General features: G+C 35.9%; 1 non-coding gene across 1 annotated transcript; it reads right to left on the bottom strand.

The window, feature by feature from the left end:
- Positions 1 to 288: 288 nt before the first annotated feature.
- Positions 289 to 418, bottom strand: LOC113598994 (small nucleolar RNA SNORA51). Its single transcript, XR_003419748.1, has one exon. It is a non-coding gene; the product is annotated as a small nucleolar RNA SNORA51 (small nucleolar RNA).
- Positions 419 to 22,311: the final 21,893 nt, after the last annotated feature.

Below are 22,311 nucleotides of genomic sequence, written 5' to 3'. Positions count from 1 at the left end.
AAGCAAAAACTAAACTCCTTAGTTAGGATCTGTACCTCCAAATAATCTCTCAAGTTTTCATCATGGTTTCTTTTACCATTATGGAGACTTCTCAGCTGTTCCCAAGGACACTGACAAGGACTCAAGAGATTTTAGAATCTCTCCTTAACTTTGTTCATATCTAAGAGAAAAGAGTTTGTTTGCAGAGCATTATCACTGCCCCAGTCATTTTATTTATTTATTTATTATCTATCTCTCTATCTATCTATCTATCTATCTACCTATCTATCTATCTATCTCCATGTCCCTCCTCGACCTCCATTCACAACACAGACCAGGCAAAGGGCCTGGGCTGGGGTATATATGGGTAGGTTTATTATGCCTTCTCTTTCTGTACAGTCAGTGCAAGAACACAGCCTGTGGTAAGCACCAGGAGGCTGCCTGAGGCATTTTAAGACAGAAGACACTGGGGCCATGTCTAAATAAAGAAGCACTTCCGGGGGTGTCTGGGTGGTGCAGTCCAATTCACATGTAAGAAACCAATCAGGGGCTAAATGACCATAACTGGGCAGGTTGTCATAGCTGGATCACATGGGGCCAGATAAGAACAGTGATAACATAAGCCCACTTGGGACTTTACATTAGGACTCTTTCTGTTCCCATTGTTTAATATCAATATTGACTCTTGACCTTTGGAAGACACTGAACTTGTAAGCAAGGGAAGAAGAGTTTCAATTTTGGGCAGAGAAATTTGAGACAAAAAAGAGGCAGGTTGCAGCACATCTGGGTCTTTCAGACCATCTTACATGATTGACACATTCTCCCCTTTTTGTCTGGAAGTGCTTCTTTTTTTTAAAGCTTTTTTTTTTTCTTTTAGAGAAAGAGAGAGCGCAAGCTGGGGAGGGGCAAAGAGAAGAAGACACAGAATCCCAAACAGGCTCTCGCTGATGGCGCAGAGCCCAATGCAGGGCTCCAACTCACAAACCATGAGATCATGACCTGAGCTGAGATCAAGAATCGATGCTTAAACCTGCCTCTTTTTTGTCTCATATTTCTCTGCCCAAAATTCAAACTCTTCTTCCCTTGCTTACAGGCTCAGAATCTTCCAAAGGTCAAGAGTCAATATTGATATTAAGCAATGGGAACATAAAGAGTCCTAATGTAAAGTCCAGGGTGAGCTCATGTTATTACTGTTCTTATCTGGCCCCTTGTGATCCAGCTATAACAACCTGCCCAGTTATGGTCATTTAGCACCTGATTGGTTCCTTGCATGTGAAGCCACACCATGGCCCATCAGCCCCCAAACACTCTTTTTATTTTTAAGGTTTATTTTTTGAGAGAGAGAGACAGAGACACAGAATGCAAGTCGGGGAGGGGCAGAGAGGGAGGGAGACACAGGTCTGAAGCAGGTTCTAGGCTCTGAGCTGTCAGCACAGAGCCTGACGTGGGGCTTGAACTCATGAACCATGAGATCATGACCTGAGCCGAAGTCAGACACTTAACCAACTGAGCCTCCCAGGCGCCCCTGTACAATCATTTTTTAAAAGATGATAACCAAATTGCACTTTTTTTTCCTACTTTTACTACTGGTATATGATTTAAAGCGTAATTTAGATGAGATTTAACAATTTATTTAAAATAATGGGAAATGAACCAGCCTAGGAGTCAGGAGTCACACACACTCTTGTGTGTCCACACAGGCACTTTCACACACTAGTTATTAGGCAAGCCACTTAGTATCACCTTTTCTCTCATTTACTGCTGTATCTGTAGAATGAGAGATTCACACACATAGTCTTGAATTCTGAATTGATTGGAATCTATTAATGACCATACAGGAGACCCACCCCCACCCACACCATAACCTCAATGTAGGTCAGATAGTTTTAGCTCATTCAGAGTTTGCTGGTTGTATTATATTGACTTTCACACAGTCAAAAATGCTAAAAAAAAAAGAAAGAAAGAAAGAAAGAAAGAAAGAAAAAAAAATCAAAGTCAGTCTGGTCATGTTACATAGTGTGTTAAAGCTGTCTGCTGTAATAGGCAAACCTAGAAACAGATGAGAAAGTTGATTTTTCATTCAAGTAAAGACCAGGAGCTGGGGGCAGGGGGGAGAGAGGGAGAGAAAAATTTGGCTCCATATAGTCATTCAGGGATGCAGACTCATGGGGTCTCTGCTGAATTTGACATGTGGCTTCCATGGTTACCCTTAGCATCACCATTCAGCCAATATTTGGAGAAAACAAAGCAAATGGATCATCAAATGGGAGTTTCTATAGAACAGAACTGGAAGTATTATGTATAATTTTTGCTATGTTCTGAAGAGGGAGAGCAGTCAGATTTAGAGAGCAGCTAACTACTCTGTGCCACACAAAGACATATCCAAAAGGCATTTCAGAGCAGGATATGATATATAAATTCCTGAAGCCCCAGCTCAGGTCCTCTTTGTTCCATAAAAACGCACTTGGTTACCACGGGCCTCTATGATTCACTTCCCCCTCTAAACTTTTTATCTGTGCCATGTATTTTGACACTTATCATTTTGTCTTGATATTTCTTTATGAAAGCATGTTTCCTTTGTTAATACCATAACTCTCAAGAATAGATATAGTTTTAAACTTTTTATTTCTAATCTTCTAGCTCCTCCCTTGCCATCTAGCACAATTTAATTAAAGCCATTAAATACAATAAATTTGACTAATTAATCTTGGTGAGTTCTTTCAAAATACACATAAATATAAGCTATATTATGGCAACAGTGGGAGGGAGCATCTGTTTTTTTCCCAGTCCCATTGCCAAGAACAGTGCTTGGCATATTAAAGCGCTCAAAATTATTTGTTGAATGAAAAACAAAAGTTCTCTGATTCCATGTTCTGTGATCATCAGGCCCTGCTACTTTTCTTGGGGTCAAATACTTATGACAAATTCTAGTTTAATAATTATACTAGTACTAATAACAACAACAATAACAGCTAACACTACCATAGTGGCTACCGTATGCTAGACATATAGAAAAACTCATTTAATACAACAATGTTTTGAGATAGTTATTAATGTAGGTTCTTTGTATATATCTACCTTTTGAACCAATGCCAGCCTTTAGGGAGCCTTTGTGCAAATTAGAAAGGGCACCACAGGCTGTACCATTCACTAATCTATATTATCAAAGAGCATCCAGAGCAGACACTTGCTCATAAATGTTGAATGGATGAATGGATCGATTAAAAACCTATACTATTTGAGTGGGTCTGAGAGATAATAATTCCATTTACTTTAATCTTTTTATTGTCTGATTTGCTCTAATTTTTCTACAATGTTAATATGTCATTCAATGTATACACTTATTTGATGGAGACAAAAGAAGTCTATAAGTAGAACAAAATGCATCAATCTGGGTGAGTATATTTTTAATTAAGAAAGAAAATTAACATAATGCTCATACATGATGTCCTTTAATTTCCAAAATACCTTCTTTCTTTGATAGAATTTATCATTACAAATGGTCATTTGTAAATCTTTTTATACCTCATTTCTGCAGTTGGAGTTTGTAGAAGTGGAGCAAAATGATATTTATAATTAATTTTTCATTCTTAAAATTTTTTTAAGTTTATTTATTTTGCAAGAGAGAGCATGAGCAGGGGAGGAGCAGAGAGAGAGAGAGAGAGAGAGAGAGAGAGAGAATCCAAGCAGGTTCCACACTGCTAGCATGGAGACCTATGTGGGGCTTGAACCTGAACCATGTGATCGTGACCTGAGCTGAAATCAAGTGTTGGATACTTAACCGACTGAGCCTCCCAAGCACCCCTAACTTTCATTTTTAAATAATTATGTAAGTTACATAAAAATCATACAGAAGACTCACATGTAACTCTCACTGAGTTTCTCCCAGTGGTAACATCTCACATAACTATAGCACAATATTAAAACCAGAAACTGACACTGGTACAACCACAGACTTTATTCAGATTTTACCAGTTTTATGTGTGTATGTGTAGTTCTATGAAATGTTATCACATATGTAACTACCACCAAATCAAGATATATCTAAAGAATACAATCAAAGCATATTTTAGGATTAAGATACCCTAAAATAAAATTGTTAAATCTCTCTCCTAATGTTGTCATTAGACAGTTGGTGGAATTATAATTAATTATCAAAGTAACTTGGATAAACAGGAACTATTCTCTCTATTTTTCAATTTTCAAATATATTGAAATTTTTAGGAAAAATTCATTTTAGATGCTCTGAGGGATTTCTCTTTTTAGAAAGGAATCTGGTGGATAAGACTTACACATGAATAATCATCTCATTTTTTTTACCATGTTCTTTATCATTTTATGAATAAAGATTAGCAGTTCGAAACTTCAAAATGTTTATTCAGTTATTAATAACAGGTGATGCAATGTAAGTACTCTGCCACCAGGTGGTGGTCCCTCCAATATTTGCTTTGAGATTCAAATTAAAACTAGGAATGTTTTCCATGTAACTCACTGAAATATAACTTTTCATGCTCTATTTAGCTACTTTAATAATCAGATTTAGTCTAGCATTCAAGGACCTCTATCATTAGTCCCCAATTTCTTTCTCAGGCTCAGCTTCCACATTTTCCCAGTTAAAGAAGGATTTGGTAAGTCAAATCTGATCTCCTCACTACCTCTTTCATATGTTTTTTCTCATTACACTTCTGTATCACATTCCTTTTTTAAAAACTAGCGTAGGAATATAACACCTGGTACCTAGAGGGACTAAATGAATGCTTCCTATAAGCTTTTGCTCACTCATTCTTTGTATCTAAAATGCTTAAATTTAGATATAAAATGCCACCTCTCCTATCTTGCTATAAAAATCCTTCAATGAATGCTCAATTTCAGTGTCACCTCTTTCAGCCTTCCACCTTCATCCCAGGAGGAAGTGATCTTCCCTAGCCATATGTGGGAAATGCTCTGTCTTTAAGCACAAATATAGCTCTTCCTCATTGACTTAAGTTGTAGTTTTTAAATATTAATCCCCTATTTTATTCTTCCCTAGCCTTTAGCACAGTATTTGGGTATTCAGTGACTATTAGCTGAATTAATGCATTTCAATATCACATTTTAGAGAAAAATTTGAAAAAGGAAATCCCTATACCTATTACCTTTTTTATTGATCATTAAATTTCCTTTATCATTTATCCTGAATGCTAACTTGAAGTCAAATTCCCTACCTTGCAGTTTAAAAGCCATTGAAGTGTCAAGCCTTCAAGAATTGGGAGGGCTGGAATCAATAGTCTTTAATGTATTAACACTTCCTTGATACTCAGTCATACTCAGTCATACTGTTGGAGCAAGTCTTTATTCAGCCTGTTTCCAGGTTACTGGACAGATGGATTCTCTTCTGTCCCACTTACTACTTGAATCAATTAAAGAGACTCTTCTTTTCCAAACCTAGCCCCCTCTTTGCTCAGAAGTCTCACTGCTTACTGTCTAAGCTTACTTTTTACATCTAACACTAGAACTTTTAAGAAAAACATTACTTTTTTTTCTTATTAAAAGGAAACATTACAAGCACTAGCTATGTTTTTCTTTTATTAGAATTAGTAGCTAGGTGACCTTGAATTGTATGTCCAATAGATCTTCTTTCAAAAACTCTCTAGTAATAACTTGAGTTCCCAACCCGACCTAGTACAGAGTTCCCAGAGCTGTTTCCTGAAAGAGTTTATGTTCTTCCTAAAGAAAAGAACATTTTAAAATAAAACTATTTTAAAATGAGGTTTGGGGATGGAAATTTAAGGCAGTTTCATGACAGTAACATTGATCTCTTTTGGCAGTTCTGATATTTATGTATTGGGTTTTCTCAAAGCTAGGTCACCTTTCTCTGCAACCATTTGGTCTGTTTTAAAAAGTGATTTCCTAAAGACCAAAGACTACTTTTTTCTACTTAGAGTCCAACTTCACACTGTCAGAACTTAAAATTCTCCAGACTCCCATGGAAGAGCTACTTTAGGTCAAAGTAAAGCTAGATATAAATGCCTAAATATCTACCCTCAGAAAGGTCTCAGTCTTCAGAAGGGTTAATGGTACCACTTATGACAGACTCCATAACTGTTCCATTCAACTCTTGTGACTACAGACCCCCATATCTAGATAATCAGTCATGGTTTTTGTTAGCTCTGCAAATACTGAATTGGACAAATATTTATTCAACACCAATTATGTGCCACATACACTAGTAGGCTCTGAGAATACAAATTTAAATAAGACATGATTCCTGCCCTTGAGAAACTGACTATGTCTTGGTAATGTCTTTACTCTGTCAGATATTCTACCCTCATATCTGTGTGTATTCAAGTCCCTGAATCCTAGCCTAATATCACCTAAATAATTGATTTCCCAGAGAGCCCAAATTCTAGAATGTTCTGGAGCTCACTGGTGCTATGACCCATGACCAAAAGTTTTTCTTGTAGTTTTAATCCACTGAGATCTGATACTGACTCAACAGCAGGAATAGAAATGTTTAGCAAATACTAGGTTACAATATCTGTGCTCACTCTAAGGTTTACAGATTTTCCAAAATAAAAGAGCCATGAGAAATCATTTAAGTTGGTGTTCCACATGGATGTATTTTAATTTGCATAAGGATCACCTGGAGATATTGCTAAAATGCAGATTCTGATTCAGTTGGTCTGAGGTGGGGCCTGAGACTCTGCATTTCTAAAAAGCTTGTAGCTAATATCCATGCTGCTGGTGGACTATACTTTAAGCAACAAAGCTCTGTGCTTTTTTCCCACTTCTGAATGAAGGCAAACCATGAGAGGTGTTCAGGATGCAGTCAATATGGTCATAAACTCAGAAAAAAATAATAAGTATTATTAAATTCATTCAATCAACCAGTACAACAATTAGTTACAAAAAAAACAAAAAACAAAAAAACAGCATCTAACTCTGGTGGGGGGATACAGTGGACGAGCAGAGTTCTCTCTACCCAATCAGGACATAAAATTAAAGGAAGTGGTTTTAACTTCTATAGCGTTTGTTTAAAAATTAAAAATAGAATTACTATACGATTCAATGAGTCTACTTCTGGGTGTATACACAAAAAATTGAAAACCGACTCAAAATGATATTTGTATAGCCATGTTCATAGAAGCATCATTCACAATAGCCAAAAGACAAAAGCAACTCGAGTGTCTATTGACAGATAAATGATATACTACAACATGGACAAACTTTGAGGAGACTAAAAGTGCTAAGTGAAACAAGTCTAACAAAAGTACAAATACTGTATGATTTCACTTGTATGGGATACCTAGAGTAGTCAAACTCAGGGAAACAGAAAGTAGCAAAACAAAGTGAATGCACTCAATGCCATTGAACTGTACACTTAAAAGTGGTTAATATCATAAATTTTATATGTATTGTATCACAATTACATTTTTAAAAAAAATTAAATGAGGTTAAAAGAGATTTATACCAGGGTGTGAACTATCCAATGGAACAACATTAATGGTATCTTTGGAACCAGATTTGTTTTACCAGGGTTCAAGTTCAAACCAGCAGCAGAGAAGTTCCAGACTTCTCTTTATTCAGTTCAGACAGAAAATCAATTTGATAGGGAAAAATCTGTTATAAGATGGTCAACAGGACTGATCGGGAAATTCCAGTCCCTGACCGAACGAACACTCCCCTTCCGGGTTCTTCTTCCTACCCAGCTTGCCCCGGGCGCGCACTTGTGCGCACATCCCAAATTACTACTAATGCAGAATGCGGAAGTTAACAGACTATAAAGTGTTCCCTCTGCTTACCCTCCGGTCTCAGACCTCTGGAGAGTGATCTTTTCGGTGCTACTGGTGTGAAATAAACCTCCTGCCTTCCAAGATCTCCGAGTGCCGAGTGCCGCTTGGTTCTTCTGCCAAGTGATCCAGACCAGGTACCATAACAAATTAATGGTATGACTTGTACCCAGGATTATGAATGATAAGACTAACTTCGTTATTGTACGTGAGAGTTGCAAAGGCCACAAACAAGAATTCAACACATCTGTCCACATTGTAAACAGAATTACCTTGTATATCTGTAATCCTAGGTTTTGTGTCCTGGCCAAAATTCCCTGGTCCTAACTTTCCTGGAGTTATAGCCACAACTTTCTCAGAAAGCTAAAATTGTTCACAGGTGTATAAATGTCTTATAACTCTGAGAAATTTTTTTATTCAAGAAGATTTATTAAGTAAATCAAAACCCTGTTAATAATTTATGTAAAGATTAATCTGTTGATTTGGTATGTAAACTATGTGTAGGTTAGATAAATATCTTTAAGATTCAGCCCCATGATTGAATATGTAAAAGTGGACATATAATCAAACATGCAAAATATAAATAATTGACTTCAGCTTTCTGATTTCAAGTTGAAAAGTATGTTTATTTAATAATGTTTGTAAACATTCTTGAAATGATTAAAAAATATGGTTCACTATATTTATAAATTTTAATTGTTAGATATATTGGCACTCACACTTAAATTGTTTTACATGCTAGGTTAAATAATTGAAGTATTTATAAATGAAAGGTGAATATACTGAATTTATAAATACAGTTTTAAATGTTTAAGGATATTAAACTAATGAACTTTGAAAATGAACTGATTATCAAATGTGTTTATTCTGTTCTAAGTCGATTGAACATTGATCAAAAGCCCTCTTGAAAATAATTGCTAAAATTTACTACATATGAAAATCAAAAAGCTTAAGTAAAATAAGATTTTGAGTTTAATACTGTAATAAATTTAGTTTTAATTTAAAAGACTAAGGAAACATCAAAATATTTTCTGTGCTCAAAAACCCACCAAAAATTTCACATTGGCACTCCTAAATCATCTTAGATAGATATTCAGCCTGTTTGACAAAATGAAGAAGATAGATTCCAAAAACTTGTTTGATGAAGTTATATAACCTTTAAACATTTCCTCATTCCACTTGTGGTAGTTGTGCAGCCAGGACAGATTGAAAGCCTTGAGGCAAGACTGAGGCCCCCATTGGCCTGTTTCAGAGTACCCTGGGTTTAGAGAAAGTCTGAGAAATTAGTTGTCAATGCCAAGCTGGGCGTCAGCAACCAACCGTGCAGCACAAAATATTTGAAAGTCAGAAATCAATTATGTAAATCACAGTTGAGGAATGGATAAAAGTGTCAGAGCTTGCAATGGGAGAGAAGCCAGGCAGATGGACCAGAACCCTAAAAGCAGACAAGAAGCTCCCTGAGAGCAAAGCAAATATTGTTCTTATTCACTGTTGTATCCACAGGCCTTCCAGGCAGGGATCACATCTTATTTATCTCTCATATCACCAGTTAGCATGGTTCCAAGCATAAAATAGGTGCTCAAATATCTGTTGAATGAATGAAAGACAAGATAACAAGGCTTCAAAAGTATCTGGTAGGCAAAAACTAATGGAGAGGAAAATGTAAAAAGAATGTTGTATTTACAAATAACCAAAGAAATTAACATTCTGCCCCTTGATCTGCCTCCTACTGTGGTTAGCATTGATTCAACAGGTAACTGAAAATAGGATGATTGCTTTGAGAAGAAACAAACAAACAAACAAAAACCATTATTTCCACTCCAGTGGATAAGCTCAATAAAGGTCTTATCCCAAACTAGCTGTGTTTTAAATTTGAGGGGGAGAAAAAAAAAAGATGATTGGTAGGGTTCCTAGACAGAAGCTGCTTCTGATGGATACTATTTATAAACCAAATGCAATCATCACTGAGGGTCTCCATAGAGCTTCAGCAAACCCGATTTCTGGAATAGACAGAGTTCATCATTCCCTGAGACCGGTATTCCTGGGAGTGTGCTCTGTATACCATAAACCCTGTGGAATGGTGGTAATTATTATTTGAGAAAAAGATGTCCATACAAGGTTTCTTAAGTAATTAATTCCTAAGCCTAAAGTATTTGACCTTGATTAACTTTTTAAAACTCCCTGCATGAGCCTATATCCAACTTAAAAAAAAAAAAAACCAGATATGAATAGATGTTACCCTCTGCCAGATAAAAGTGAGAGGGGTTTCCTCTCAACTAATTGTAAGAAATGCAGTTCAACAAAAATAAACACAATGGCTTTTTTCTTTGCAGGACTTCTCAGAGTCAGTAATATTTTTATTCTCACTGTGAATTTTTAAAGAAAGCATACCATTGTTTTCTAAAGTTTTGGAACCTTGATTCCAAAGTAACTTGAAGAAATAATGTTTCATAGAACCTGCTTAGACCCTTGAAGCCAAGCCCAACTTGGTTTGGAAATCAATTAATGAACAATTCTTCATAGGGTCTAATTGAAATTTGGCTTTATGGGAGGAAAATTTTATTTAATGCTTTTAGTTCGTTGATTCCACTGTTGGTAAAATCCCCCCTTGAAATACAGCTACCATAGATTAATGATGCAACTTCAGAGAAATTTTAAATGTAATACCAATTTTTAAGGACTTCACAGTAATAGACGAAGTCTGCATGTGATGCTCACATTTTTCAAAGAACTTTCCCTCATTTATTAAAGTCTCTCCAGTACCCCTGTAAAGTAGTCATGGCACACGTATCCCTTAACAGCAGTAGAAACAGAGCTATGGCATTTTATGGACACGTCACATCTCCACTCTGTCTCTTGGTTTCAAGGCCACGTTGTGTTATCTGTTTCTGAGTTGGGTTTGTCTGTCATTAGCTGTGCAAATGTTTACTCGCTACCCTTAACAAGTATAGTATAAAAGGAGCCATGGTGACACTGAAATGCAGATTTGAAGAATTAATTTATACTTGAAAAAATTTTCACAGGCAGAACAAGTAGGGTAGTGATTAACCTAGCACCTTTGATTAGAACTTTTTTCCAAATGCGTTGCTCTCTCACTCAGAATATTCAAAGTAATGTTTCTCCCACCTCTGTGTACTTTGTTTTCTAAATCAATTTTCTCAACTTTCATCGATCATGCAATCAATCAATAAAATCAATTCCCCTCATTGGTCTATCTCTTGAACATCAAGGTAGCCATCTGGTTCTGCAAAAATACATCCCAAAATGATCTAAATGTTCTCTAAGTAATTTCTCTTTCTGAAGTTCGGACGAAATATCAAAAAGGCTGGTCCTTACTCACATGGGATATCAGCATCAGGACCAAAAAGCATCCAAAATTCTTGATTCTCTGAGTGACCAAATCTAAACCACTCACCAAACATCTCTTTGTATAATGGATATTACAGGAAATGTTTCATTCTTAAAGATCCCCCAAATCAAGTTGACAGCTCCATGCTTTGAGTACCAAAAGGATTCTAAAGTAGTGATAGTTGCTGATATAAATTCCTCAGCATTTCAATTTCCTCTCTATAGACTATAAATATGAAATTGCTGATGCTTACAGGATGGGAATCTTGTTTTATTCATTTCATATTTCCCAAGCACTTGCTACAGTGTCTGGCCCAAAATATGGGTTCAAGAAAGGTTTATTGTTCTTATCAACTTCTCTGCCTGACAGAAATAAGTAAGATTCCATCATTTTTTGGCCAAATCCCAGCATGAAGCTAGACACTGGGAAAATCTGGCTCCATGGTACATGAAATTCCTTTTTCCAAAATATTCAGAGCATCAGATTAGCTGACGACACACAGGCCTGAGATGAGAGAGCACCCATCAGGGTTTTGGTATTTTGGTTTTATAAAAACCTTGAGAAATTTTGTTTTGAAGCTGATAGTTTCAAAAAAGTTCTTTGAATTTTTTAGAACATTTCAATCACTGCTTTTCAAGGGAAATTTTAGTAATTTTTTCCAGCTGAATGGAAAGCTGTGCTATGCAAACAACAAAGATTTTTTTCTTTTGAAAGTTATTCATGTCCTGCTTCTAGGATTGCCAGGGGAATTGAATTTTCAAAAAAAAAAAAAATTTAACCAAGCTGAATGATATTGTGTTAGAAACAACCTAAACTCTGAAGTTCATAAGTTTTATGTTTCCTTCTCAACTTGGAGCCCATGGTTTTCACATGGGTTCTGAAGTTAGCCAAATACGTTTGCATGGTCTATAGCCAAATTTATGTTATTTTTCAATGTATATTTATTTTTACTAATTTTTATTTTCATTCTTTAGTCTTATGCAGGTAATATAAAAGGGTTGTAAGGACTTTATCCCACGACTGTGAGAGCATGACCTGAGCTCAAATCAAGAGTCAGACACTCAACTGACTGAGCCATCCAGGCGTCCCTCTACTCACTCATTTTTTAACATATCCTTTTTTTCACCACTTTTCTTCTTGTATGGTAAAAATTTTCCATAATTGCATGTGTTTTTATCCATATTTTAATTACAAGAACACTGAAGCTCACTGGCAGATAGCTTAATAGAATAGCTCTGCCTCAAATCTAGAACTTTTAAGCTCCAAGGCCTAACTGCACCCTCCTTTCCAGTTCTCAAACTTAGGTATACATAAAATCACCTGAGGTAGTTTCTGTAGCACAGATTCTCGGCACTGTTTCTGGGGATGGTGACTCAGCATCTTCCTTAGGCTCAGAAATATGGATTTTTAACAGTGATCCCCCATGATTCTAAACCAAGTCACCCACATTGCAATTAACTGGATGACATTCCAATTAGGATTTGACTATACCTGCTTCCTCTCATCTGCCCCTAGAGATGAAGCAAGATTATACACATCCACAGTCTCAGCTCCACCACCAATCACCATATGGTATACACCAGAGTAAACCGCTTTCTGTTTGGATCCTGGTTTCTTTAGCCTGTTAAATGAGAAAAATTGTATTTTCCTTACCTCAAAGGATTGATACAAAGATAGAATGACATAATAGATACCACACATTTATAACAACAGAAAATACTATTTAAATGCATTAAAGATGTTTTAAAGACAAAACAAAGACATACAACACAGGTTGATTTGTATGCTTTAATACAGGGTTGTCTGATCACAATATTGCAAACAATAGTTAGACATTAAGTCTACATTTATAACCTCTTAGACTTACTTAGCCTTCATTTATAACCACTGTGGAGTGTAGAAAATCCTTTAGTAATGTGCACTCACATGCACCTGCATGCACACATACATATACACACATACACACACATATACATAGGATTGCCACGGCTAAATTAGTGGCAGATTTTCCACTGTCTCCATTCTAGACATCATCAAAAGATTAAAGATCTCTCTTTTTAAGACAATGCAGGTAAGTTAACATCCAAGTGTTACTAACTGTTACGACTGTTACACTCCCACTGACCCACGGGGGCATTGTAGGGCCCCAAGAAGACTCCATTCTCAGTCATGAACTGAGTATGGACTTCTACTACCCGTTACAGTAGAAAGAAGGTTCTGAAACAATTGGTATGACAAAAGAGACTGACACCAAACAGACACAGCTTGATTTCATGGCACACCACATGGAATTTTTCTAAAAATGAAGAAACTTTAGCATTTCCTTGTTATTTGGGGCCACAAAGCCATAAGCCTCCCACCTATCCTGGTTGGCTTTGAAATGAGCAGACTGGCTGGAAAACAAGAGGCAATTTGCATGTGAAGAATAAACAAACAGAAGTCTGCTGTATACCGTGTCAAAAAAAAAACAGAGTTGATGTCTTTGTTTAGAAAGGAGAAGCCGCAAAGTTTAGCAGGTTAGCAACACAGCACTTTCTCTTCCTGCCTCCTTCCTAATACATATTAGGAATAAACCTGACTTGACCTCAATACATCATCAATAGCCTTCTCCTATTAGGCCTCACTGATTCAAAGCTTTTCCCCACTCCAATATATCAAGCACACAGCATCAGATTTCTTAAATAATGATCTCACCACCTCCCCTGCACCACAATCATGAAATCGCCTTATATTCTATAGCATCAAGTCTGTATTCCTCTGCCTGGCATTCCTTGCCTTCCATAAATTTTCTTCCACTGTCAGGTTTCCAATTATTCCTCATTTTGCACTCACCTCCCTACCCCACCCCCACCTCCTGACCTACGCACATTCACACATTCTAGTAAGGTCCTTATCTTCAGTATCCCCCAATTCAGATGCACTCACCTCTGCCTCCTTGTTTTCACTGATACTCAAACCAGGCAAAAAGTATTCAGTGAGACTCCATGTGCTTAAGTGACTGTTCAAGCCTCAGCAGGGAAAGATTCCAAATGTTAACATTTAAGGAGCTGGCCTCTGACATGGAGAGCAAAACATTTATTCACACATATGTTCACAAATACATGCAGAAAAGCTTATGTGGTCATTCTGGCCAGAAGACTGAGTTCTGAGCAGAAGTGATATATATCTCTTTCAGGCCTGCCTCATAAAAACTTATGATTGTTTACACTGGTTCTTTTATCTTCCAACCAGCTATAGAAGATCCAAGAGAACATTGGAACAGTGCAATCTAACAGAAATACAAGTCACATGGGATTTTAACTTTTCTAGTAGCCACCCAAAGTTTAAAAGTAGAGGTGAAATTAATTTTAATAATGTTTTTTATTTAACCTAATATATATATATCAATATATATAATATATGTATAAATATGTAAAAATATATACATTTCCACATGTAATTTAAAAACTACTAATATTTTACATTTTTTAAAAATTCTAAGTTTTCAAAATCTATGTGTATTTCACACTTCCAGTACATCTTAGTTCAACAGTGTCTCACGTTTCAAATGCTCAGTAACCACATGCAGACTAGTAACAATCTTGGGCAGCATAGCTCTAGGGGATGGTGAAGTCCCAAGATGGAAGAAGCCTTTTCTTAGCTTATTCCACCATTAGTATTCTCAGTAAAATGTTGAATAGAAGAAGTGAAAGCTGATGAACTTCAGGGAAAAGCATTTAGCCTTTCATAATTAAGAATGATGTTAGCTCTAGGATGCATATAGATGAGCTTATTAGGTTGTGAAAGTTTCCTTCTATTCCTAATCTACCAAGAGTTCTGACTGAAAGTAGATTTTATTAAATATTGTTCTGTATCTATTGAGATAATCAAATGGATTTCCTCTTTTGTTGGTTAATAAGGTGCATTCCATTGATTGATCTTAAATGTTAAACCAACCTTGCATTCTGGAATTGGACCTGTTATTCATTATATATCATCCTTTTCATGTATCCTTGAATTTAATTTACTAAAATTTTGTTTAGAATTCTTGCATTATGTTCACAAGAGATTTTGGTCAGTAGTTTTCTTTACTTCCTATATATTTGTTTAGTTTTGGTATCAGGGTAATGCTGGCCTCATGAAATGAGTTGGGAAGTATTTCCTTCTCTTCAATTTTATAGAAAAGTGTGCTTAGAATTGATAGTAAATGTTTAGTAACATTCACCAGTAAAGTCATCTGGGCCTACAGTTTTCTTTGTGGAAAAGTTTTTAACTTCAAAATTCAATCTCTTTAAGTATAGAGATATTCAGGTTATCTATTTCTTCTTGACTAAGCTTTGGTAGTTTGTACATTCCAAAGAATTTGTCAGCTTCATCAAAGATGTCAAAGTTATTGACAGAGTTGTTGATAATATCCCCTTATTGTTCTGGTAATATCTGTATAGCTTTAGTGATATTATATTTCAGATTTCTGATATTTGTAATTTGTGTCTTTTCTGTTTTCTTCTCATTAGTCTCTCCAGATGTTTCTCAATTATATTGATCTCAAAAAAGCAACTCTTAATTTCAGTTATTTACTGTGTTTCTGTAATGTATTTCATTGATTTCCATTCTGATCTTTAATATTTACCTTTTCTTTGTATTTAATATTTGCCTCACTTTTTCTAGTTTTTTAAAGGTGGAAGCTCAGGTCATTGGTTTGAGACCTTTCTTCTTTTCTTTTTCTGTTTTTATTATATATGTTTGACAGAGAGAGTGCGAGCGTGAGCTAGGGAGGGGCAGAGAGGGAGACACAGAATCAGAAGCAGAGACCTTTCTTCTTTTCTAATATAAGTGTTTAATGCTGTAATTACTCCTTGAAGTACTGCTTTAACAGTATCTCACAAATTCTTTACTTGGTGCTTTTGTTTTCTCTCACTACAATATATCAATTTTCCTTTAGATTTCTTCTTTGACCCATGGGTTATTTAACAGTGTGGTGTTTGAGGGGCACCTGGGTGGCTCAGTCAGTTAAGCGTTTAACTCTTGATTTCAGTTCAGGTCATGATCTTGTGGTTCCTGAGATCAAGCCCTGTGTCCAACTGTATACTGACAGTGCTGAGCCTGTTTGGATTCTCTTTCTCCCTCTTTCTCTGCCCCTCCCCTGCTTGCAGTCTCTCTCTCTCTCACTCTCTCTCTCAAAATAAATAAATAAACATTAAAAAAATGTTTTTGAGAGGGACAGAGACAGAATGCAAGTGGGTTAGGGGCAGAGAGAGAGGGAGACACAGAATCCGAACCAGGCTCCAGGCTCTGAGCTGTCAGCACAGAGCCAGATGGGGGCTCGAATTCGGGAGAGCTGTGAGATCATGACCTGAGCCGAAGACGGATGCTCAACCGACTGAGCCACCCAGGCGCCCGATAAACATTTTTTTTTTTAAAGTATGTCATTTGATTTCCAAATCTTTGGTTACATTCCAGAGATTTTCTGTTATTAATTTCTAATTTAATACTCTTGTCACAACATATTTTGTATGACTCAAATACTTCTAAATTTATTTGAACGTGTTTTATGACCCACCTATGATCTACCCTGGTAAATATTTTGTGTGCAGTTTAAAAGTATACTTCTATTGTTAGATACACTGTTCAACAAATATTGATTGGATCAAATTGGTTGATAGTGTCCAAATCTTCTCTAATCATACTGATTTTCTATTTGTTTTGTCAGTTATTATAAGGGGAATGTGAAATCTCTATAACTGTGATTTTTTTTTCAGTTTTATCAGTGTTTATAGTTCTGTTATTAGGTATATAAACATGTAGGATTGTTATATCCTCCTAATGAGAAGACTCCTTTATCGTTATGAAATGACTTATCACTAGTAATAATCTTTGCTCTGAAAACTACTTCTTTTGATATTAATATAGCCACTTGGGGTTGTTGTTTTCTAATTACTGTTTCCATGTTATATCTTCATCTAACCTTCATTTGCAAATTGGCTGTGTCTTTATGTTTGAAGTGTCTTTATTGTATACAGCATATTGTTAGGTCTTGTTTATTTTTTTCCATCTGACCATTTCTACCTTTTAATTGACCATATTTGTATTTAATGTGATTATTAATAGGTTTAATCTGTCATCTTGCTTTTTGTTTTCTAATTCCCCAATCTGTTTTTCTCCCATTTTCCTCTTTTCCGGCCTCCTTTTGGATTATTTGGGGTTTTTTATAGTTCTGTTTTATCTTCTTTGTTGTTTTTTTTTTGACACATTTTATCATGTTATGTGTGACTTTAAATATTTATGTCGCTATACATCCATAACTTATCATAGTCTACTTTCAAGTGATAATACACCTTATATAATGTAAGAAACTTCAAATATCCCTCTTACATGTTTCCATTCCCAACCGTATGCTATGGCTGTCACACGTTTTACTTTGACATGTTATAACCCCATACAACATTGTGATTATTTATATTAAAATAGTCATACTTTAAGGTGACTTAAATAACAAGAAAATAATTTGTGTTCATTCATGTTGCTATCATTCCTGATATTCTTCATTCCTTTTTCCATATTTCCATCTGATACCATTTCCCTTCTGCCCGAAGAACTTGCTACAATATTTCTTGCAGTGAGGATCTGCTGGTAATAAGTTGTTCAAGTTTTGTTATGTCTGATGTAGTCAGATACTCTGATTAATGGCCAAGATTAACACACATGCTCAAAGGTAACTTTGCAAAAAGCCCCTTCTTGCTTTTTTGTTCCATAACCTTAAGATTGAGTTTTTGCATTACAAATGTGTCTCTTGCAGATCAAATCATCATCCTCATCATCACTGCTACCATTTATTGAATACTTATTTTCTAAGAGTCACACTGAGTACTGTGACATACAGTATCTCATTTAATCCTTATAATAAAGTTGAGGTAATATTATCTTCCCTTTACTTATGGGGAACCTGAAACTCTGGTAGATTGTCATTGCCCAAGTTTACACAATAATAGAGAAAAAGTAGGCCTTTCTCATCTCAAGTCTCATACTCTTTAGTCGGTATCCTATACTACCCTACACTACAACCATAAAGATTTTATTTTGCTGGTTTACCAGGAAGCTAATTGGGTGAGATTCTAATCAACTAAGATATAGCACATCTTATTGATTTTAAAACACTTGCAATTGGAATTCATTTTATAGTAGACCGTACAATTTATCTTACAATTCCCATTGGAAAGTTAGCAGTCATGATGCAGCTATCATTGCTTCTGCTTATTCAACATTTTTCAATAAGACGAAAAGAGCACCATTATCAAAATTTGAAGAATGGGTATCTCTAGCTTGAAAAAAATCCTAACAATAATAGTAGGATATTATTTTAAGAAAGACTAAGTCATCAAAACTCTTGATAACACACAAGACAGTATTTTTTAGAAAAAACAGATATCGAAGCTCTAAGTTTAAAAGTGACTCCAAATGGAATAGACTAAGTATGAAAAAAGTTTAAGAGCATCTTGAACAATTCATTTTACTTATATTTCTCCTTTATTTGCATGCCCAAGTGTGATAAAATGTAAAATTTGTGTCTAAATAGATATCAAAAACTGTTTTCAATACATATAAAATAAATATTTAAGAAATAAGGAAGCATTGTATCATACATAGTTGGCATATTTTTTCTTTCTTTATGATACATGACATGAAGGGTCATCTTAATAATCAAAGGCATTTTAGATACAACAAAATGTGGTACATCACTGGACAAGACATGGCTTTTGAGTTGTTTTTCCAAATTGATAATAGAATCAATGGCATCTGCACACATTATAGCCCCAGAACACCTTACGAAAGAGGGCATGTTTTCTCAAGATAAAGAATCAAGATTGAAACTGAGCTGTGCTCTGTGACTATAAAACACAAAATTGTTGATTTAGAATCCCCAACTTGGCCTCATTAATATTATATTGAATGATAAAAAGTATTCTTCTCACATAAAAAGCCTTCTGCCAAATTTATTGTTTTTATTTTACTTTCTTGGTGACCTTTAAAGCAGGGGGTAAAGTATAAACCAGGCTGCTTAAATAATTCATAAATTGACTCCTATGCCCTACCAGCAAAATCCTTAAGCATGAAACTTGTCAAAACAAGAAGAATAAAAAAGAAAAAAAGAGGAATAACCCCACCCCAGCTAAATGAAATTCCCTAAATAAAATACTTAACATAGAATAAGATTATGATAGATCTTTCTCTTCTTTCCATCAAAATAGTCATCTTCTAATTACTGAATCAAACTCCCGAAAACATACCTCAGTATCTCTTCAGACATCAACTGTGCCAAGCTATGTCAGGAAAGGGATGCAAATGATACGCTCTGGGTGCCAGCCATAAGAGATTATGTTGTCTGTTGAAAATCTTAAAACAACAATAAAACCAACTAAAAATCAGTCTAGTTTTCTATGTCACCATATACCACTAGCAGTTCTGAACAGTGTAATACTCCTTGCCACAGTGGGCTGCTCTTACACATAATTCCCCTTGGTTCCCAACTGGATCATCAGATGAATGAATGAATGAATGAATGAATGAATGAATGAACAAATAAATAAATAAGAGGTTAATGTGAGGAGGCACAGGACCATAAAGGATGCTTGGGGAAGAAGCTTGTCAATCATTCCAAGTACCCTTCAGAAGCATTAACTGACTTCCAGTATATAGAAATCCAAATATTCACAGGGCTACAGCTTCATACAGAAGCTTTTGTGAAAGGTTTCCCTACCCACATTCAATATAAGATTAAGTAAATTGTGAATATCAAGCATTTGTGTAATTAATGAATTAAATTAAAATTGGCAGTCACACACTTCCTTCCTGTTCTTTTCTGCTATCCACCACACCCTGAAGCGGAAGCAGATCTCACAGAACAGCTTTCTCTGCAGCCTGGAGGACTGTTTGGCACCTGGGTAATGAGACAAAAGCCATAAATCCAAGGGTTTTGAAGCCATACAAATTTACAAGTAACACAATCATTGGTCAGGAACTAAGGAAAGTGGAAAAGGGGTGACCTTTATACCTATAATTTGGATTCTTCTGGTCCCTGTGGTTAGGTAATCAGTGTTGACAAACTGTTTTATATAGACTTTGTAGACTAGTTGTGTAGGGATATGTATGAGCTTTATTGTTGTTGTTGTTTTTAATTTACCCCTCTGGAACCATGTGGGTAGACAGGTGTTAGGGTTAAAAATTCATATGGTATGTGATAGGATTTTGGTGAGGAAATGGAGCAGAAGGGATGGACATTTTAACAGCTTGTGAGGTTTTAGAAGTGAAAAGGGAAGAGGGAGAAGTATTTTGCCTACTGAAAAAAATCATTAAAATATACAATTGTGCATACCAAAGAATCAAAAAGGTCTAGCTCTGAAGTTAGAGAAGAAATAAAAAGTCAAAAATATTTTGTAAGGACTAAGAGACTGTAAAATGGGGATTTTTTTCCTCCAGAGATTTTCTAATGAATTAGCCCAACGACAGATTAATATTATGTAAATCAGATTAAATCAATGTAAATACAGAGAGAAAGAAGAAAATAGACTCTTGTTGGATTTTGGTTCTTAAGAGCCTGTCTGCATCTGTTCATTTTTTCAAAAACATTTATTGTGCTCTTCATATATGCAAAAATTCCACTGGTGACTATGAAGTATACCAAGAGATTTTTTTTTTAATTAACAATACCCTCATTTAATTTATAAAGAGGAAATTATATAATAATAATAATTATAGTTACCATTTTTGGAATCCTACATGTATACCTTTGAGTAGGCATTTTACATGGATAGTTTATAATGCTGACAATAATGACACAGCAAAGCAGGTATTTTTAATTCCCATTTTATAGGAACTGAGGCTTAGAGACTCTCAAAGAGCACATCCCTGGTACAAAATGGAATCAAGATTTGAACCCAATTTTTTTTTTTTTGCATTTTGTTAATGAATAACAGCAAAGGTACATGTCAGAAGCACAGTATCACAATACAAATTTAATCAAAAGTTAAAACGAAAGAGAGAAGTACATTTTCAAACCCCCTCTTCTCTCTGCATCCTTTTATGTCTTTCTACATCATTGGCATCAACTTTTATTTTTTCATGCATTTAATAACTCATTTAACAAATATCAGCAAGGCACTGATATTTTACAGTGAAACTGAGGCTCAGAGAGTCTCAAAGATCACAGCACTGGTACATAATGGAATCAAGATTTGAACCCAATTTTTTTTTTCATGCTGCTGTAGTCATATACACACTGACCAGTTGCCAGACTACAGAGTCAGCCAATAAACAAGTATAGTGTCAGGTAATGAAATGTACCATGAGGAAAAATAAAGCAGCACAGCAATAGAAAAACAGTACTCTTACAGACCACTTAGAACAATGATTCCGAGGAGGCCTGTCTGGGATATGGCATTGGAGGTGCTGTAGTACAGTGAGTTATATCTGGAGATAGGCATTTTGAGTAACAGGAAACACTAGGTTAAAGGTCTTGGAGGGGCGCCTGGGTGACTCGGTTGAGCCTCCACCTTGTGATTTTGGTTCAGGTCATGAGCCTGGGGTTGTGGAATCAAGCCCCACATGGTGCTCCATGCTTAGCACGAAGCCTGCTTAAGATACTCTTTTCTTTTGCCCTTCTTCCCCGCTCGCGTGCTCTCTCTCTCTCAAATAAAAATTTTAAAAAATAGTGGGGTGCCTGGTGGCGCAGTCGGTTAAGCGTCCGACTTCAGCCACGTCACGATCTCGCGGTCCGTGAGTTCGAGCCCCGCGTCAGGCTCTGGGCTGATGGCTCGGAGCCTGGAGCCTGTTTCCGATTCTGTGTCGCCCTCTCTCTCTGCCCCTCCCCCGTTCATGCTCTGTCTCTCTCTGTCCCAAAAATAAATAAAAACGTTGAAAAGAAAAAAAATAGTAAAATAAAAAAACAAAGGCCTTGGAGAGTTCAAGAAACAGCAAGGGACCAGTGTGTGTATGAGTATAGCAGCATGAGTGATAGAGTGACGGAACATGAGGTCAGATATGGAGACGGTTTGTGCATGAACCAGGTAACATGGATTCTTGTTTGTCGCGGGATTCTTTAATTTTATTTAGTGTGATGGGAAATTATTAGAGAGGTTTGAGCACAGTTTTTAAAAATCACCCTGGTTCCTACATGAAGAACTGACTCTATAGGAGGCAAAACTAGAGGCAAAGAAACCAGTTAGGAGATTGTTTCAGTTA

This window comes from Acinonyx jubatus, chromosome B2 (genome assembly GCF_027475565.1).
Source record: "Acinonyx jubatus isolate Ajub_Pintada_27869175 chromosome B2, VMU_Ajub_asm_v1.0, whole genome shotgun sequence".
In the NCBI taxonomy this organism is placed as follows: Eukaryota; Metazoa; Chordata; class Mammalia; order Carnivora; family Felidae; genus Acinonyx; species Acinonyx jubatus.
This window is presented reverse-complemented; position numbering and strand designations above follow the sequence as displayed.